Source organism: Vipera berus (assembly GCF_964194415.1).
Source record: "Vipera berus genome assembly, chromosome: 5".
NCBI lineage: Eukaryota > Metazoa > Chordata > Lepidosauria > Squamata > Viperidae > Vipera > Vipera berus.
In genome coordinates this window covers 42555728-42576154 of record NC_138207.1, presented here as the reverse complement: position 1 = coordinate 42576154, position 20427 = coordinate 42555728, and the positions used below count along the sequence as shown (strand labels likewise).

The 20427-nt window shown below is 43.0% G+C and overlaps 1 protein-coding gene across 4 annotated transcripts in view; it reads left to right on the top strand.

The window, feature by feature from the left end:
• STAG1 (STAG1 cohesin complex component) overlaps positions 1-20427 on the top strand; it is a 190416-nt gene that overhangs the window by 69438 nt on the left and 100551 nt on the right. Inside the window, exon 1 of one of the 4 annotated variants that reach the window (XM_081328649.1) lies at positions 6202-6472. The exons of 2 other annotated variants lie outside the window; for them this stretch is intronic. The gene's annotated coding sequence lies outside the window, so the exon portion shown is untranslated. Of the gene's footprint in view, positions 1-6201; positions 6473-17449; positions 17469-20427 lie in introns of those variants that run through there. One more of the 4 variants, XM_081328648.1, reaches the window with a different exon arrangement.

Sequence of the window (20427 nt, the reverse complement as noted above, 5' to 3'; positions counted from 1 at the left end):
TCACCTGCACATAGCAGAAATTTATACTCTGCCTCATCCCTTCATGGTTTCAAACTTTCAAACAGATTGGGACTATACATTTAAAGAATTAGGATTACTTTTTTCCGCCAAATTTAAAACAAGAAATCATCCTTGACATTTACTGCTGCATACATATTACAAAATCACTGTTAGTTTTCAGGATAAGCAAGCTGTAATTAAGCTAAGAAATAAAAATCAGAAGATAAGAGTAAAGAAAAGGAAATCTGACTAAATCTATAGTACTACAATTCACATTACTTTTATATCATTGCAAACCATTTGTTTATCTTCTACCATGCCCATTTGCCATCAGAAGCAGAAATACTTTCTTGCCTGTTTTGCTGTTTGACAGTAATTTGAGTTTGAAAGAATGGGTGTTATAGGCAGATAAAGATCAGTTAAATTTAGAATCAGTTAAATTTAGAAATGAGGTATCTTAGTTTACAGGCAATTACTTTTAATGAGTTCTTAAATTTTTGCTTTCTCTTTAAATATGTAAACAAATATTTAAATAGTTTTTTGGAATTGTGTGTGGAATATGGCATACAGGTATATAGAACAGGTACAAATATCTTTTGGAGGTGGGACAGAACATTACATGGAATTTTTCTTTTCCCCCCCCCGCCCTCCCCAAAATAAAATAAAATAGGCACTTGGATAGTTGATAAATTGAAACAAAGGAATATAGCTAAGTCTCTGGTCCCCTGAAAAGCTTTTAATACTATTGGTTAGTGGCATCATTTGGCTTCTTTTGTGTGATCCACCCTGTAAGGCCATATTAACAGTGTGCTGGGAGATTACTGTTTAATTACCATGGGGTGTAATGTAACTAATAGTCAGTTTAATAGTGGGCTGGATGGGGAAAAATATCCAAAATTAAATCCAGATAAGCAGAAATATTCTGGCGTGCAGAAAAGTAAATTTGGAAAAAAATGTTTGTTTGAATGGGTTTATACTTCTGAAATAGCAAGTTCACTATATGGAAATGATCCTTGATCTTCAAATCTTTTTTTTTTTGATCTTCAAATCTTATTAGGTTCACAGGTGATGGCTTTGGCAGGCACTGTATGGATGACTAGTGTGCCAATGTATGACTGTTTAGGGCCTGTGAAAATTATTCACAAGTTTTGCAAAACACTGTACTTTAGAATTGCCCATGGAAAATGTCTAGAAGTTACAGTTTGTGTATATGCAACAACTAAATTACCAACCAGGGAAAGTTCCTGGTGATGAAGTATCAGAAAAACCTAGGAAACGATGAGGAAAGTCCAAAAGTGAATCTGACTGACCATGTATACAGGCATATGTTCCAAATCTGAATTTATGCTGTGGCAATTAAGGAATGCTGTGGCAATTAAGGAAGGCAAAATGTCATTATTGGGGATTGGGGTTTTAGATTTTAGATTTTAAATTTTAGAACGTGTTTTATTGTTTAGGGCTACTTGGTTTAATTTATTTTAATTTTTGTATATTATGTGTTGTATATAGTGTTTTAATTGCCCTGTACACCGCCCCGAGTCCTTCGGGAGAGGGGCGGTATATAAATCTAAATAATAAATAAATAAATATTGATTGCTTGTTGCAGATGATTGTTTAGGCTAGTAAATTATTTCCTTGGAGACATGGACCAAGGCCACCTGTTTAGCCTCTGTGGTTATACTTGGATTTGCAGAGTTTTGACTCCTAGAAAGAATAGGATGTGACTAGGGAGTTGTCAGACTTTGTTTTCTGGAGCAACTCTGGGCCTGTAAATTGAAGAATTAGGTAGGATGTTCAGTGGCATGAATGACCCTGTCACTTATGTGTTTGACCCATGCTTCTCATGGCTCTTGAATGAGCTAGTGTGACCTATTGAATTTGGTTACTGCTTCTCTATAGATGTTAGTGCCAGAAGTCTGGAAAATTATGTTTCATTTTCTTAAAAGTCAACAAAATTGTCAGCTATCACCTACTCCTTTTTTGGGGGAAATTGTTAAGCATATAGTTGCAGAACACCCTAAAGGAAATGGATTATCTGTACACTTTTTAATCAGGATTTAGGTATCAAACTGTCTGAGAAGATCCATCTAGGAGGAGTTACTGGTAGTGCCCAGGAAGGTGAAATGAGAAAGCCTTACTTTTCTATCATACTTCTTTGGCAAAGTGCTGATAATGGTGGTCTCAGAGCTACTGAACTTTTCCACTGAGCTTTTGGAATGTAATTTTTTGTCATTGTTATAGTGTCTAATTTTTTGTTTGCTTTTTGTAACTGCTATTTTTAGTCTTGATTCAACAAGTTTGGGGTTTTGTGGTATTATGGTGATTGTTTAGTTTATTTCTTATTGTGATTGTTTACTATAATCATTTTTATTTTATTATGGATTTTCTATTGTATTTTATCATTTTGTAGGGCCATCAGGATTCTGAATGCTTTACCGGATTATAATAATGATAGTGATTATGATGATGGTGATATTTAAAAGCTCTGCACTTAATTGACTTGTTTACCAGGCATAATTTAACATCCTTATGATATCTTTAAGATATCCTAAGAGATATAAGGCATGCTAGTCTGAGGAATTCTTTCCTGTTACAAACCGGCTCAAGATCTCTAAGAGATGCCTTTCTGAAAATACCTTCCCTGCCAGAGGTTTATTTATCTGACATGCACAAGAGGATCCTCTGCCTAATTCCAGTGCTATGGAATGCATTCCCAGAGGAGCTGTATTTGGCCCTAGCTGGGTAATCAATCTGTAAAGTGTGCAGAATCTGACACTCCAGTAAAATAACTAAGCCTTTACTGCTTTAAATGTTTGCCCTAAGTTATTTTTCCATTTCTTTAGCTTTCATCATTCACTTCCTTTTTTCTACATTTTTTGGCAGGTTTCCCAGTATGATAATTTCCCCCCTCCCTCCGTGTCCCCAGCATCTTCATGGGCAAAGAGATACTGATATGCTTATTAATGTTTTACTGCTGCACAGTTTATGGGCATATGAAACGTAGTGGATTTTTCCTGCAGATAACTCACTTTAAATGTGTCTCTATAATCTCCTTGCCTGACAGGAACATTAGATTCTCCAGAAACAAATTTTTCTCTCTGTGTGTATGTAGCTTACAATTAAACAAATAAAAATACAAAATATAAACAAAAATTAAAATACAGAGCAGTCAGGCATGATATAACCTTTTATGCATAGAGCCAAGAGACTAAAACTGATCTATACGCAGGGTTCCAGCTTGAGCACAAAGCACGTTTTTCAAGGCCTTATAAAAGGTTAGCAGGAATGGGGCCAATCTAACGATATTCCAAAGGGTGGGCGCCATGGCAGAAAAGGCTCTTCTTCTGGGCTTTACCATCCAACACTTACTACCTGACAATATCCCTTCCTGTCAGATCAGATAGGATGGGTAGAAACAACTGGGGAGAGATATTCCATAAGTAAGATGGTCCGAGTCCTAAAACACAAAGGGCTTTAAAGGCAACAGCCAGCAAATTTCCTTCTCATTCCTTTGGGTGGTATTTTCTTTGATTTAATATTGCTTAGTGCTTTTCCATCCACATACATACATACAGGTTTTGCCCAAGGAGCTGTCAGGCACTTTGGCTGAGGTCTTACCTGCAGCCTCATATAGGCATGTGACAGAGGCCCTGGGCTGGATTCATCCTCTGTGGCCTCTTGGGGTTCTCCTTCTCTTTCAAGGATTTTGTTATACTATTCTTAAAATTCATATTATATTTAATAATGATTATGGTTTTATTATATTTTGTATACTACGTTAACAGTACTATTCATTTTCAATGACAGAGTTTTGAGGCGAATCAATCCTCTTCTCTCCATTCAAAGTCTAAGAATGTTATAACCCATAATTCGTAATCTCAACCTTTGTATGTTGCTTGTATTTCATTAAATTCTGTCAGCATTTCAGAAGATGGTAAGATAAGCAATACATAGTGACTTCAGAATTGGTGTTTTGCTTTTACTATTTTTACTATTTTCCATAATCATGCTTCCAAAGGATTCAGCATGAGTTACTTGCTTCAGGTACCAGTTTTTTACTTGTTGGCTTATTTAAGTTGGCAGCAGTTTAATTTTTACATTACTACTTAAGATAAGAGTATATAGCTATTATTTCATTAATAAAATATAACAGGATATCCTATTTTAACATCAATTTCAAGTTCTTGTTTACAGAACAAATTCTGGTTATACATTGGCAGCTTTTCAAAAATGTACACAACCATCATGTTTATTTGGGATTATTTTGCAGCTAAGATTGCAAACATTAAGTAATTTTAAATACCTCTTAGGTAAAATTAAATGAATTACTCTTTGGTAATAAGACTGGCAGTAAGATTGTAGTTAGAGTGCTAATGTGGAAGTAATAATGCAAAGAAACAGGTATTTTAAATTCGAGCTTTGATGTAAGCTGTCAATAGATGTCTCTTGTTTTACCCATTTGTAAAGGTCTGTAAACACCATGATTTTTCATATCTACTAAGACAGCCTGGGAGGATACAGTAGTATATTTACTAGTAGTTTTTGCTGCCACTTTTTTGCCTCCATAGAAGAAAGGAAAAAATAATAAAAATGCCTTTGTCCCCCATCCCCTAAGAAGTCCCTAAAACACACACACACACATACACACACACACACACACACACACACACACACTTTAGAGTTTATGAAACACAATAACAAACACATTATGCTTTAAGAAATATATTAAATTTCAGTACAAGAAATGGGAACAAAAAAAATGGGTAGGGCCATCTAAAAGGGCAATTAGGCCTAAAGAAATATTGTGAAAGAAACTGAGATATTCTTAACTTCAATACCTACAAAATAAAAGTTATGTCATTTTCTCTGCTTTCTGCATGTAAATTTCATTCTTTTTGTAGGAGATAGACTGGAAACTTGAGTTTCTCAGGTTGTATATTAGGCAAACAAACTATTTATTTAGCACTAAACCTGAGAAATGCAAGGCAAGGTATCTGTTAAGCTGTGGGAAAAATGGGGAAAGTGCTTCCATCTGAGATTGGTTTTGGCTGGAGGTGGATGGAGGTTTGGCACCCGTACCTTGTCAATTGGCCATCAAGAAAGCAGAGGAAGAGCTTGGTGCACCAGCTGCTTTGTGCCCCTTGCTTGCCGGGCATACCCGTCGGGAGATTGGGTGGGCTGGGAAGCACCTGTGGGCCCATGAACCTGGGAGTGGACTGTCTTGGGGATGTGGGCAGCCATGGAGGTGCCCACCCAATGCCACCAGGGAGTGTGTCCCAGACTCCGTTATCCAGGACACTGCAGAAGGTGGATGAGTTTAGTGTCTGCCCTGACCTGGTTTGCCGCAAGGAGCTCAGGTGTCTCCAGCAGCAGCACCGCTGTTCCAGCTCAGCTTTCCCACTGCTACCCTGGCTGGCCGCCCTGCAGTCCTGCCTCCTCCTACCACTACTACTACTACCAAAACCAGCATGAAAAATGTCCTGCATTGATTGGCTGTTGCTGCTGCCTTTGCACCGCAATCCCTGAAGCAGCTCATTGGAAGCAGCCACTCAGGAGCACGCAGAATGGCCCCAAGGTATTGCTCAGGCTGGGACCAGGCAAGACCTGCAGGGACGTGATCAACCTCACGTTCTTACAGAAAATTTTGCTCTCTGCGCAAAAAGAAGCACGTGTAAGAACACAAGATCTAAGAAAAACAGCTTCACCAGTGTCTAAGAAAAAGATGGCCACTTTTTTGCTACATGGCCCAGCCTGTTCTAGAGCTCTGGAGATCTTCGAAAGGTAAGTGAGCAATCAGTGATGGTGGGAATGAGCACCTGGAACCCGGTGAGTTAGCAAAGCAGGCCCAGTGCCTGTGGAGACCTGGCGGGTCAGAATGAGGGAAAAATAGGCACAGGTTCTGTTGCAGTGTCTTTGTTGTAAAGGCAAATGACTGCTATAGTGCTGTAACAACTTAGGAACTGGATCATAAGTACTTAATGGGGGTGTTGTAATTTTGAACAATCAATAGTGAACTGCCATAATTCAAGGACTACTGCCATTACAGACTTCAACTGATGGCATAAGGTCTGAACTTGAATCAGACAGCTTGGTTGACTTGTTTAGAGAGGCCTTGTCTGATTAAGTAAAAGATTAACTACTTTGTCAAAACATTCCAGACATCATGATTGTATTTATCTTCTTTGGCATAAATGGAAGGCTTGAAGAACTGCAAACAAGTGTAGACAGAAAGGGAAATATTTGGTTTCACTTTCTTATGCCTTCACCTTTTCCCATACATAGATAACTTCAGAAATTGTATTTATGCGGCTGGAAAATGGAAGAATTCTGTTTACTTCCCAAGAGATGATAAACCTGAATGCATAGAGTTTGTTTGTATTATGCAGAATCTGGCTGAGGTACTGATGAGTGAGCCCCATCCGCCCAGCACCAGCAAACTACCATCATTATAAAGAGGCATTTTCCCAATCAGGTATGGCAGTAAATAATGTAGTCCCATCTCCCATGGCAACTGGGAAGCAAGCAGAGCTCAAACCTATAGAGCTACTCGTTAGCATTTAAATATTCCAATGACATTGCCTATGCAAGCATAAAAATCCAAGTATAGTCACTAATGCTACTGGGAACTGAATTGAGTTCTGTATTGTTTATAGATATGCCTTACCTGCTAAGACTTTCTGCCTTGAAACAGCTGATACTAGCTGTTATGCTCCAGGAGTTCAGTGAACCAGTACAATTCACCATGGTCTAACCACCAAGAATTCGTTCAACTACTGTATTTGTTCCCCCCTTTTGTTTTTCCAATTATGCTGGAAATAAACTGGTTTCAGGCTCACATCCACATGTTCACTAGAGGTATAATTTGAGATAGAGCACACTCGATTTTTAGTACAAGAGGAGTTGGTATCCTTATATTGGTAGACAGCAATCAATTGCTTCAAGTAACTAATACATAATAAAGATTCTTCCCTAGTTGTGCCACATTGTGTGTTTTAGTAGCTTTTGTTGCATATAGCCATATGCTAGAACAGTGATGGCAAACCTTTTGGGCTCAGCGTGTTAAAAATTTGGAAATTGCCCTGCCTCTGCTTGCATGTCACATACACCTCCTAGACAAAAGAGAAAATAATCCTTCTTCCCCCGTATCTGGTGCATTGTGTTCTGCTAAAGACCACTGGGTCTTAAGACCACTGAGAAATTTCACTTGGCCCAGAATGTAGCAATCCAACTATTAGCTGACACTCATTACTATGTAGACATTACACCTGTAGTCCAAGTCTTCCATTGGCTATCTCTTTACTTCCAGTTGCAATAAAGTACTGGTTGTTTTGTTATAAAGCCCTGCATGACTTGACACTGAGATACTTGCAGGACCAATTTGACTGTGCATTCCAGGAGAAATTGTTGATAATCTTGTCACCTCTTCAAGGTATTGGGTTGGGGGTCAGATGGAAGCTCATAGGTCCTTTCCATAAAAGAGATCCTTATCAATAACAACACCTGTTTTATGGAAGAGTTTCCTCTCAGAAATTAAATTATCCCCTAGTGTCCTAGCCTCCCCAAAACACTCAAAAGTGAATCATCCCAGATGGCCTTTTGAGAGAGACAGGACAATACAGTTGGTTGTTTTTAATTATTCATTTTCTTTTTATAGTTGTAATTCATGGCATGGATATTTTATTTAAATGCTTGGGTCACTTGCAATTTTTGTAAACCCCCAAGAGTTGTGTGATTGTACAGAGTATGAATGTGATAAATTGAGAATGTTATTGCCCCATCTGAACTAATTTGGATACAGTTGACTTCTCTATTCCAAGGGGAATTGTGGACAACTATTTATTGCATTCATAGTCTACTGTATGGAGGTCTTTTAAATCAAATTTTTGCTGCATTGTAATCTGAATAGAAATATTACGTGTCACTTTAGTTGATAGTGGTCTGATCAAGTGCATACATGGTCCAAAGATCAGACATCCAATTGTCAGTGAGCAGTTTCAAAGGCACTGCTTCCTCATCTTGATTCTTAATCTTTAAATCAGATATGGAGCAGAAATTTCTTTTAGAAAAAATCATTTATCATGCTCTTCTTTCCTATGATAGCACACAGTACGTATCGCTATAAAATCAAATGCATACAACCACCTCACTAGATAAATATTTGTACTTTATATGTACAGAAACTCAACAGTATTGCTAGATATATTAAAATGTGATTTGTTTTCCTGTATTTAAATAAAAATTTAAACAGTAGAAGAGTAGGTACATAGAGATAAACTACATTTGCACACCATTCAAAAGGGACAATAAAAAGCTTAGGAAGGAAATAAAAAGACTAGAATAAATTCCTTCTAGCAGCCAACACTAATAAACAGTGGAGATCAAAATGAGTCAAATCAGACAGAAAATAATATTGCGCTCAAGGAACCATTAGGAGGAAACCACACTGCCACTAAACTGGCAGGACAAGCTACTATAAATAAACGGGCAAGCAAGCTCCATTCACTTGCACTGATGATGTTACCCAGTTGGATAATGAAAGCAAAGAACCAAACTCAAGAGAGCACCAAGAACTGTATAATTTTAACAGCTTGGCGGGAAATGTATTCCATCTAAATCCCTGCACTTATAATAATTATTCTTAATGATTCTAATATTTACCTTTGTACAGAAAGAGCTTTTGTTTATACAGGTAGTTTTCACTTACCAATCACTATTGGGACCAGCAACTCCATCACTAAATGATGTAGTCATTAAATGAAATATCATATGACCACACCTGACTTATGACATCAGTTTTGCTGTGATCATTAAGGAATTCACAAGTCATTAAATGCAACATCGAGTGATTTGCAATTTTCTGCCAGCTTCCCCATTGACTTTGCTTGTTTGAAGCCAGCTATGAAGATTGCAAGTGGTGATCACATGATTGTGGGGACACTGTGATGATTGTTAGTAAAGCCATAAGTCTACTATTTCAGAATCATCATAACTTTGAATAGTTGCTGAATGAGGCAGTTGGTAAGTGAGGACTATCTGTCTTCTGCTGTCTCTTGCAAATAATGCTTTAGTTTTTTCCTTGTTTTCATAAATTATATATCTTTCCAAGTTTAGAAGTCTGTTACATCAGACTTCCATAGTCCAATAAATCATTTGTGATCCAACTAAATAAAAAAGGTTTATCAGTAATGGATTATGTCAGATGATTGATAAAATCCATGGTTTTGCAGTCCTTGATAAATAGCATGTATAGAAGGTTTAGCATGTTATTGGTAGGCTGTGCTTCACGATTGGTAGCTATTCCTTAGTGGGATGCAGTTAAATAAACCATTAAAGTGCAGCATTTTTTCCTGGGTTAATTTAATTTGGGCTAATTCTAATGGGAGACTGTGACCCTGCAAGATAATTGTGTACCAACTAAGGCAAAACTCACATAGTCCTGTGTAATATGCTTCTACTAGTACTAATAAAGGAGAATATTTGTAGCTCAGGGTTTGGCATGAAGGGTCCTTGGTGCTTGCTCAGCTTGCTTGTTTTCTTGTAGTAAGGCTTGCAGTTTGCTATCAGTTTATATTCTGGTAGCTTGCCTGTCGTTGGTGGGGCTGGTCTTTTGTGCAATTAGCTTATTTTCATTAAGGCTTTCATTGGAGACATTGAGACAGTATTTTGCTTTTGTACATTGGGACATTAAAGCAGAGCACTCCAGCAAACAGAATGGGAATGGTTATTATTATGTGCCTGGAATTATGACTGCTCAACAGAATTACCTGGTGGGGAAATTACTTGATAGGATCAGAACCCTGATCTTTGCTCTCTTGTCTAGCTCTTGGCTATAGGTTTCTGATGGAACTTAATATTCATTGGTTACTTTGGTGGCATGATTACAGTAGCCTTTTTACACTATTTGTATATTAACTACACTTATGATACTCACAATCTTTAAATTAAACATTGAGAAGGTCAGGACAGTATTCCTTGATTCAACCTTGAATCAGGGTGATCATAGCAGTGATGTCAGTACAGTAACAGTGAACATGCTTTAGTTGCATTTCATACATGAAGTTGTTTTCGAAGAATGTTTGAAAACTTCACTGATTCAGAATGAAGTCCATGCCTGATTATACAGAGCATGCATAACAGGAACCTAGTCAATAGCTATTCCCATTTTTTATCTGTTATATGCAGGTAAATAATTTAATTTAATTTAATTTAATTTATTATCATTTCTATACCGCCCTTCTCCCGAAGGACTCAGGGCGGTGTACAGGGCAAGAATAAAACACAGAAATTTACAAAAATTAAAAGATAATTAAATGCATGCCCGATTAAAATACAATTGATACATAGAAAAAACCCCAATAAAAATGATAAAAAACCCCACCAATCCCCCCTCAGGCCAGGCCGGCTTGCTCGAACAAGTATGTTTTCAGATCGCGGCGAAAGGAGCACAGATCGGGCGCCGTCCGGAGCTCAACCGGTAACTGGTTCCATAGCTCCGGGGCACCCACAGAGAAGGATCTCCCCCTGGGGGCCACCAGACGGCATTCTCTGACCGGTGGCACCCTGAGGAGGCCCTCTCTGTGGGAACGCACAGGGCGCAGGGAGCTTGATGCCGGCAGCAGATGTTCCCTGAGGTACTCCGGCCCCATGCCATGAAGGGCTTTGAACACCATTACTAGCACCTTGAATCTCACCCGGAAGACAACTGGCAACCAATGCAGCTCACGGAGCAGAGGTGTCACGTGGGAGTATCGGGAGACTCCCAACACAACTCTCGCGGCTGCATTCTGTACCAGTTGGAGCCTCCGGGTGGTCCTCAAGGGAAGCCCCATGTAGAGAGCGTTGCAGTAGTCTAGACGAGAGGTCACGAGCGCGTGAGTGACCGTGCATAAATCATCCCGGCTTAGATAGGGCCGCAACTGGCGCACCAGGCGAACCTGGGCGAAAGCCCCCCTAGTCACGGCCACCATGTGATCTTCCAAGGTAAGCCGCGAATCTAGGAGGACTCCCAAGTTGCGAGCCCTATCTACGGGGGGTAATAATTCACCCCCCATAGAAAGAGATGGAATATCCGAATAGACCCGGGATGAAGGTATGCAAAGCCACTCGGTCTTGTCGGGGTTGAGTTGAAGTCTGTTCCTCCCCATCCAGACCCGAACCGCCTCCAGGCAACGGGACATCACGTTGAGGGCATCACTGGGGTGGTTTGGGGTAGAAAGAAAAAGCTGGGTATCATCAGCGTACTGATGATACCCAACTCCAAAGCCACGAATGATCTCACCCAGCGGTTTCATATAGATGTTGAACAGGAGAGGCGAGAGGACCGACCCCTGAGGAACTCCACAAACGAGAGACCTCGCGGTCGACCTCTGCCCTTCTGTCAACACCGACTGCGAGCGTCCCTGGAGATAGGAGGAGAACCACTGTAAAACCGTGCCTCCCACTCCCAATCCCCTGAGACGCCGCAGCAGAATACCATGGTCGATGGTATCGAAAGCCGCTGAGAGGTCTAATAGGACTAGAACAGAGGAATGTCCCCTATCCCGCGCCCTCCAGAGATCATTCACCAGCGCGACCAATGCCGTCTCCGTGCTGTGCCCGGGCCTGAAACCCGATTGGTACGGGTCAAGATAATCCGCTTCATCCAGGACCAAAGGGAGCTGATGCGCCACCACACTCTCAACAACCTTCGCAAGAAAGCGAAGGTTGGAGACCGGACGAAAGTTGTTCAATACAGCTGGGACCAAGGCAGGCTTCTTGAGGAGGGGCCTCACCACCGCCTCTTTCAAGACGGCAGGGAAGTTACCCTCACTCAAAGAAGCTGATATAACTGCCTGGAACCAGCTGCGTGTCCTCTCCCGGGCTGCATAAACCAGCCAGGAAGGGCACGGGTCCAATAAACATGTGGTGGAGCTCAGTCTCCCCATAATCCTGTCCACTTCCTCCGGAGTCACAGAATCAAACTCCTCCCAAGTGATATCGACAAGACCACCCGCGTCCTGATCGCCAGACTCTGCCCAGTCGGAGTCCAGACCGGTCCGAATCCGAGTGATTTTGTCCGACAGATAATTGTTAAACTCCTCGGCACGACCCTGCAAGGGTTCCTCCCTCACCTCCTGATTAAGGAGGGAGCGAGTCACCCTAAACAGAGCGGCCGGGCGATTATCTGCGGACGCGATAAGGGTAGCGAAGTGATTGGACCTCGCCACCCTTATCGCAGCGAGATAAGACCTAATATGGGTTCTTAGTCGCAATCGGTCGGATTCGGATCAGCTGGACCTCCAACCGCTCTCTAGGCCCCGTCTCCGGCGCTTCATCTCCCGGAGCTCCGCGGAGAACCATGGAGCTCGACGGGATCTGCATCGGGTCAGGGGCCGCAAGGGTACAACTTGGTCAAGAGCCTCAGTGGCTGCCCTTTCCCAAGCTTCCACTAAGGCATCTGCCGAGCTGTGAGTGGGGGAGGCAGGTGGGGACCCCAGCGCTGCCTGGAATCTCGCGGAATCCATTAAGCGTCTGGGGCGGTACCATCTAACTGGTTCCACACACCCACGGTGGGGGGTGGCAAAACGGAAGACCAGCCGCAGGAGATGATGATCGGTCCATGACAGGGGCATAATAATTGGGGAGCCCCCACCAAGATCATCTAACCACCGACCAGATAAGAAAACTAGGTCAAGGGTGTGGCCTCCCTCATGAGTCGGTCCTGAAATTACTTGCGTCAGGTCCATGGCCGTCATGGAAGCCATGAACTCCCGAGCCAACTCAGATGATCCTCCCAGAGATGGTAGATTGAAGTCCCCCAAAACTATAAGTTTCGGGAACTCAACCACCAACCCAGAGAGGGCATCGAGAAGCTCAGGCAGGGCTGCTGCTGCGTGACTAGGCGAAAGGTACACCAGCAGCAAGCCCAACTGCGCACCAGGGCCGCATCTCAAGAAGAGAGACTCACACCCAACTATCTGCGGAACGGTGGCCTCCCGCGGAGCTAAGGTCTCCCTCATAACAACAGCCACTCCCCCACCCCTACCCTGAGCCCGAGGCCGGTGTAGCACCCGGAAACCTGGTGGGCAGAGATCAGCCAGAGGAATACCGCCCTCTGGGCCCAACCAAGTCTCCGTGATGCAAGCCAGGTCCGCCTGCTCACCCTCGACCAAGTCACGGACGAGAGGAGCTTTATTAACGACAGACCTGGCATTCAGGTACACCAGCCGGAGCTCAGGAGGCTGCACATCCTCACTCCCGGGACCTCGGGGTAGAACAAGAGGGTCGGAACGCCTCACCGCTTGCAAGTAGCGGAGAGGCCTTCCCTGAGGTCGATACGGCCCTCTGTTCCTGCACCTGCTGCCATTCCCTAACGTCGTGGGAATAGGCATTCCCACGACTTGCCCTGGAGCCCCGGGGGCGACCGACCCCCGCTCCTCCCCTCCGCGATCAATCCCAGCCCTGGCCTGAACAGTGGTTGCTGGACTGCCCCCCATATCCGAACAACCAAAAGAAGTTCCCACCCCCCTCCCTAACCTCCTAAAAAAATTAACCAAAAAACTAACCAGGGGCCTCCTATTTGGCTTATATCGGAGGCCCCTACCCATGCCCAGCCATCTCTCAGGGTCCCAACACTCGGGCCCTTCATCAAGAGGAGGTGTAAAAAGTAAGGCGGGTCGCTCCCAGGATGGGGGGGGCCCCCTGAGAGCGTATAAGGTCGTGCTCGAATAAGTCAGACGCATGATCTTAACAAGTCCGGCAAAAAACAGCAAGGCAGACCAGATCAACATGGGAGGATCTCAAAATAAATAAATCGAAGGCAAATGACCAGAGAGCCAGCCCAGCTCCACTGCCACTAGAGCTGGGAAATCCCGGGACAGATCGAATCCCGCCCTCTCACGGCGGTCAAAGCCGGGGGGCAACCTGGTACATACAAACCGGGGGAGCAATACCCCCCAGAGCTCTCACCTCTGGGAGGCAGCAGATGTAAAAAACTTAACCACTCTCCCACAGTGGTTACAACCCGGGCCTTCTATTATAGGGGAGGGGGGAGAAGGGGAGGGAGTTAGAGCAAAGAATCTATGAAATACATCAAGATTAATAAGCCGGCATGGTCACAAAATGGTAGGAGAGATTCTGGTTACATAAGTCACTTCCATGTTGCAAAAAAAGACTGGATGATATTCAGTCAAGAAGGGAAACCACAACATGGTCCAATGATTTTCTGGCGGCACAGAGATTAAATTTTGCCTCACAAATGTCCGAGGCAACAGCGTCCGCGTTCCACCACCAGGCCAGGTCACCATATCAGAGAGGCCCACTCCCTTCACCGTCAGCCATCTCGGAAACCAGCTAAACGACGTCTCCACCACTCCAGCATTTTCACGCCCCCGCCGCTCCAAGCCGCGATTCATAGTCATTCCAGCAACACACGGCTCCCCAAGCAGCAGGAAGGCGTTCCGGAGCATCACCGAGCTGTAAACAATTAATCCGGGCGTCACAGATCTCAGGAACACCACCAGGCTCCGTAGAAGGGGTCTCGGGACCTCCGTTACACAAACGGTCAGCCGGTCGGAGCCACGCTGAGCGGATAGGCTTTTAGTAAAACATATTACTAGTATTTGGCTTAAAGTAGTTATTTTTCTGCTGTCTTATGTATTTCTGAATTTTGAATGTGCAAGTGTTTATTACAACTGTTATTTCATATGTGTTGTTTGCTGCTGCTACAGCTGCAGGAAATGTGAGATGTGTACAAGTAATTAAGTAGCAGGCTCAGGACCAATCATATATGCATGTTAATATTCATTGATTTTACTAGATAGTTAATTTGGCTGGCAATTGAATATACAAACAATTTCCATTAAACATTGTTTTGAGATGATACAAATGTTCTCTTTCACATGTATATTTTCCCTTCATATATATGTTACATAATATATCAGTGGTGGCGAACCTATGGCACGGGTGCCAGAGGCGGCACTCAGAGCCCTCTCTGTGGGCACCGGCGCCATGCCCCGGAGGTGGCAACTGTCCCTCTTCAACCAACCGCCTGCTAATTCGCCAAGGTCCCACGTGGTTGAATGCATCCTGGCACGGCTGGTTTCCCTTTCCCCCATCCCATCCCTCCTGGCCTTGCATGCTCTCCTTTTCCCAGGCACAACCCACTGCATCACCTCCTCAGCTGTTGGCCGCCCATGCATCTCGGAGGCAGCTTCTTTGAACTGCTGGCGACGGGCTGCGGAACCCCAGAATGTGCCTGTCAAGGGGCCAGAAGGCTGTGGCTACTGACAGACACCGTTGGCCCCCATGTGCTCGCTGGCCTCTGTGTGCAGGGGCCGATGATGTCAGGCAGCAGTTGCCCCAGCCCTTGCCTTGCCCCATGGCAATGGCACCCACACCCTGCCTCGCCTCACCCCACAGGATGAGTCTCCTGCCTACCGCCCCACCTGCCAGAGACCTCCTGGAGCTCCCCAAACCCTGCCCACCCCCACAGGTGTCCCTCCCCACGAGCAACATTGAGGTGACCACACCCACCTTGGCCATACCCACCCAATCTTCCATGACCACCATAGCCACACCCACCCACTGGGCCACGCCCACCTGGCACCCAGCAATAAATAAGTGGGTTTTGGGTTGCAGTTTGGGCACTCGGTCTCTAAAAGGTTTGCCACCACTGGAATATATGGAGGTAGTCCAGTAGTCTGGCTCAGGAAGGGAGTGAAAGGTCGCTGATCAAGGAATGGCCTGGTTTGGAGGGGTGAAGTATGGGTAAGCGGGTGTGGGGCGCGTTGGGCAGCTCCACCCCCTCCCCCACCTGCATCACCTCATGGCGGCAGTGGCGCTATGTGCCGCGTGGCCTCCTGCCCCATTGCGGCAGCGAGGTGGGACGGAGTGGGCAGGATCCTAACTAGGACTTATTTTGGGGGTAGGGCTTATATTAGTGCCCCCCACCCCAAAAAATCAGGGTATGTCTTAGTTTAGGGGAGGGGCTTATTTTCGGGGAAACACATTAGTCCTCACTTAGCAACCACAATTGGGACTAGCAACTCCATTGCTAAGTGCCATGGTTGCTAAGCAAAACATGAACGCAATGGGCTTAGAACTTCACTTTCTCTTTGGTCTTGACTGCAATTTATAATTTTACTTATGTCTTCTCTATTAACTGCTTATTGCAAGCCATTTATGCAACACACAAATGGTGATCATGTGACCATCAATAAGCCAGCCAATTTCCCATCAAATAAATAAATTCTATATAATTTCAATTTTTTTGTTACTTTACATATAACATATCACTTAAATTTTAGATGCTATCATATTTTTGTAATTTTAGATGTTAACGTATTTTACATAATTTTAAAGTGTATAATCTAGACATAGTTTGCTCTTTTGGAACTTCATTCACAGATTCTAGTCAGGTTGTTTTATAAATGTATTTTAACTGTCTTAAATGTTATTTTATTTACTGTCTCTTAAAATAGATTTGTAAATACTCATAGAGCACTTACGAATACATTGCTTGCACTGATCTAAGACTATACTAAACTGACACATGTGATTATGGGATATGATCATCATACGTATGTGTCAGTTATGAAGTCCCCAGATGAGGATCATGTGACTGTGGGATGCTTCAGTGGTCATAAATTTGAAAATTGGTTGCAAAGCTTTTTTTCTTTTTTCTTTTTAGACTGGTGTAACTGAATTGTCATTAAATTAAGCAGTAAGTGAGGATGACCTGTATACAACATGTGTATGTATCATTAAGAAGGAAACAGTGACTCTTCTCAGCTGCTGTTTGGGTGGAAAAGCCATGGAACTGCTGCATCCTGACTGGTGCAAAGAAAGGGAGCAACCAGCAAACACACTGATATGCTACTAGTCTCAAGAATCAGAAGGCCTAGTTAAGCCTACTATTTTAACAATTGCTTTGTGAAAGTGATTAACAGTCATTCATTACTGATTTTTTTCTTTTACTTCCCCATCGCCAATAGTGACAAAGTAAAGTGAAATACTCTTCAGAAGAGAAAGGCCAAAGAATGGGAGGCCAAACAAACTCATGGCCCATAAAGATACTTACATTATCACATGAAAAGCACAAAAAAACTATTTGCAGAAATCTCATCAAGAACATTAAAAGATCTTTAAACAGATAGCAAATTAAAAGATACAGTTATTTCAAGAGAAAATGTTTTTCTCTTGTAATGATTTGCCATCCATTTGCAATCCAGAATCCATTTGTGCTGCTTGTTTTTGATGTCATCTCTGAATGGTTTTTCCAAGGTCATATTTGTGGATGTCGACATTGTAAGACTTAGTTGTTAATTGTAAGTCTCAAAAAGAAATCCCAGAAGATAAAGGAACAACTGGCAAATGTTCAAGAAGGAACTTGATGGAACTTGTGATTGATTTTCTATGATAAACTATAAATTTTATAATACATGCATAGGTTTAAAAAAATGGATAGCAGAAAGTTTCTCTTGCTTTAGGTGGGTTTTATTGAATAAAACAGAGAGCCAGAATAATGTGGAATCTAATTGATTTAGTAATTTATTCATTCATTTACGGTATTTGTAAACCTCTTTAATTAAGATTGGTTAGAGATAAAAGCATGAACAAAACACAAAATAAAAAAATAAAAATGATAACTTGATACATATCCAACATGAACAAATACAGACAGGACAGAAGAAATTATGAAATGATATTGTTTATACTGTTTTATGAAATATAAAGGAGAGGGCTTAATGTAACTTTTGAGATAGTGTGCTCCAGAGCATGGCATCTACTGTAGAAAAGGCTTAGTCCCTTAACTACACTAGTATGCTTCTTTTGGGAAGAAGTCTACACAGGTTCTACACAGATTCAATTTTGACCAGGCAGTGCTTGATTTGGAGTAGTCTATTATTTCAACTGCAGTGATATTTTCCCATGAGAACATCTTAGATTTATATTTAATTTTTCATAAAAACAAATCTACATTTTTACACAGAATATGAAAGATGAAAGCATAATTCTATAAAGTGCTTTCATGCCATAGCTAGCACATTGAAATTGGCCCAAAGCATCCCAGCATCCAGTGCAAATACTTCCAAGTCTTATTTTGCGGTGGTAAGGGTTGCCCCACCAGTACTTGGCTGCCATATTCTGGACTAGTTGAACTTCCATGTCATTTGCAAAAACAGCCTCGCAGTAGGCCAATTCTGTAGTGTGTCAAACCCTGTGGGTTTGCCACTAACCGGGAGGGGGGATGGGCACGGGTGCATCTGGTGCGATAACAGAGGCTGACGGTGACAGCTGGAGGCAGTGGCAGTGACAGTCCTCCCCCCTGTGCCTGCCTGTTGACCAGGGGGGAAGCGCAGTGATCGTTGAGCTGGCTGGCTGGCTGGCTGGCTGGCAGTCATGGACTTCTGGGTTTTGCTGGCTCAGCCATTCGGTGCTCCGCTGGACAGCTGATAGGCGCAGAGAAACAGCAGGGACTTTGAAATCAGCCCTCGCTTGCTTTGCTGCCACGGGCCAGAGCCCACGACAGCTGAAGGCTGATGCCGCGGACCAGAACCCAAGCCAGGCTGACAGCTGGGGGCAGGGGCCAGCTGCTGTGAGCTGGGTGCTCACGATCATCGTTCCAGATGCTGGTTAGGTGGGTGGGGGCGGGCCGAGGAGGGATCTGTCTATTTAGCATGCTGGGAGATGGTTGCTCCCAGCGCTGACTTTGTTTGCAACTGCTTTGAGCTCGCACGGCAGAGTGTACCCAAATAAATCTGGTTTCCTCTGATCCCAATGTCCTGTTTTCTGTTGGACTTAGGTCTGTGGTTGGGACCTCTGACAGAGTGACTAGGATGTAAGTTACTGTTGCCAGACTCAGTCTTAGGAGGATCATAAGTACTACATCAGCCAAAGTTGGGGTAAGCCCCCCGTTACTATTTCCAAATAGAACATTTCTGCCATCCTGTGACATGATTCCCTAGAAATACACCCTGTGCTGTATTTTGATAAGTGCAGTGTGTAAATTGGCTTTACAAAAAGAAGCTAAGGCAGAGATCCCCAACCTTTTGGGCACCAGGGACCAGTTCTGTGGAGAGAGGTTTTTCCGTGGACCAGAGGGTGCATGATTTTGTGTGCTGCCTGCATCCCATGCATGGGGCTTTGGTTGTTTGTGCATTCCAGTACTGGTCCACAGAATGGGGGCTGGGGACCCCTGAGCTAAGGAATCCAGATTTCTTCTGTAGAAAGAGAAGGTGAAAAGGGGGCTGTTGTACTGGTTGTTGAAGTCAGATTCCAGGATGAGGTAAGTTTACCAAAGCATTCCAGGGCAGCCTAAGAGAAGATAGTTAAAGAAAGAATTTGCATGTGATGGACAAATCAACTCTGTGCTGATGTCCCTACTGGCAAATATACATGATTCCTGCTGTAGGAGCAGGTGGCAGCCATACCTAGGAAGGCCTTTGCTGAACTTTGTATGCAAGTTGTACCCTTACCTGGTTTGGGAATCCTTTCTGAGTCACTTATGTCTTGGTTATCTAGCATTTGGACTACTTAGGATACCTTTGAGAAGTATCTGGAAACTGCTGCCTTTATTCCCCACAACAACAAGCATATGAGGTGGGCTGAAAGAGAACAACAGGCCCAAAGTCACCTAGCTAGAAAGCAGGACTTGAACTCACGGTCTCCCGCTTTCTAGCCTAGCACCTTAACCACTAGACCAAACTGGTTCTCAATTTAATACAGTCATCTTTGGCTCATCTGTTCCTCCACAGTTTCTTAATAATGGCTTCTGATATAACAAGAAGTAGACAATAGCAGGTTTTTCTCAAGCAGCATATCATACTCTTTGCTTTGTCTCATTCAACAAATTTCTGCCTTCTCATAAATTTCAGCCACAAGTCAAAAGTCTTGAAATTTAGCAGCAATTCCAGCTAGCTTTGTTACTGTGCTCTTTCCATTGTCACTTGAATGTGTAATGGTGGTTATGACCCATTTTCCTGACTTTCCCTAACTGCTCTTGCAATTTGCATGTAATTCACTTCTGAATTGATCACTGTTTAGAGATACCATATTCTCAGTGGCTCACATCGAATGCACAGATGAGTCAGTTCTTTCAAACTTCTCTCAGTATCTTTAATTTCTCCATTTTCCCAGCACTTTCTGCTTTGTTTCCTCTCAATCTCTATTATAGTCATCATTTACTAAGTAAAGTAACACTCCCTGTTAAGAAATACATTAAAGTGGAAATAAATATTATAAAGTTGTATCTCTGAATGAACCTTTTTATTGTCAAATTACAACCATGTATACATTGAGATTGGCTGAGCCTCCCTTCGTGCCCCCACCCCCAACTTACAGTGACACAAACCCTCCATCTTATTACACCATGTGAACTAATTGCACAACACACCGGCCTCGCAAGTCAATTATGCATAAAGTTTATAAAATTGTTTCCCATTCAAA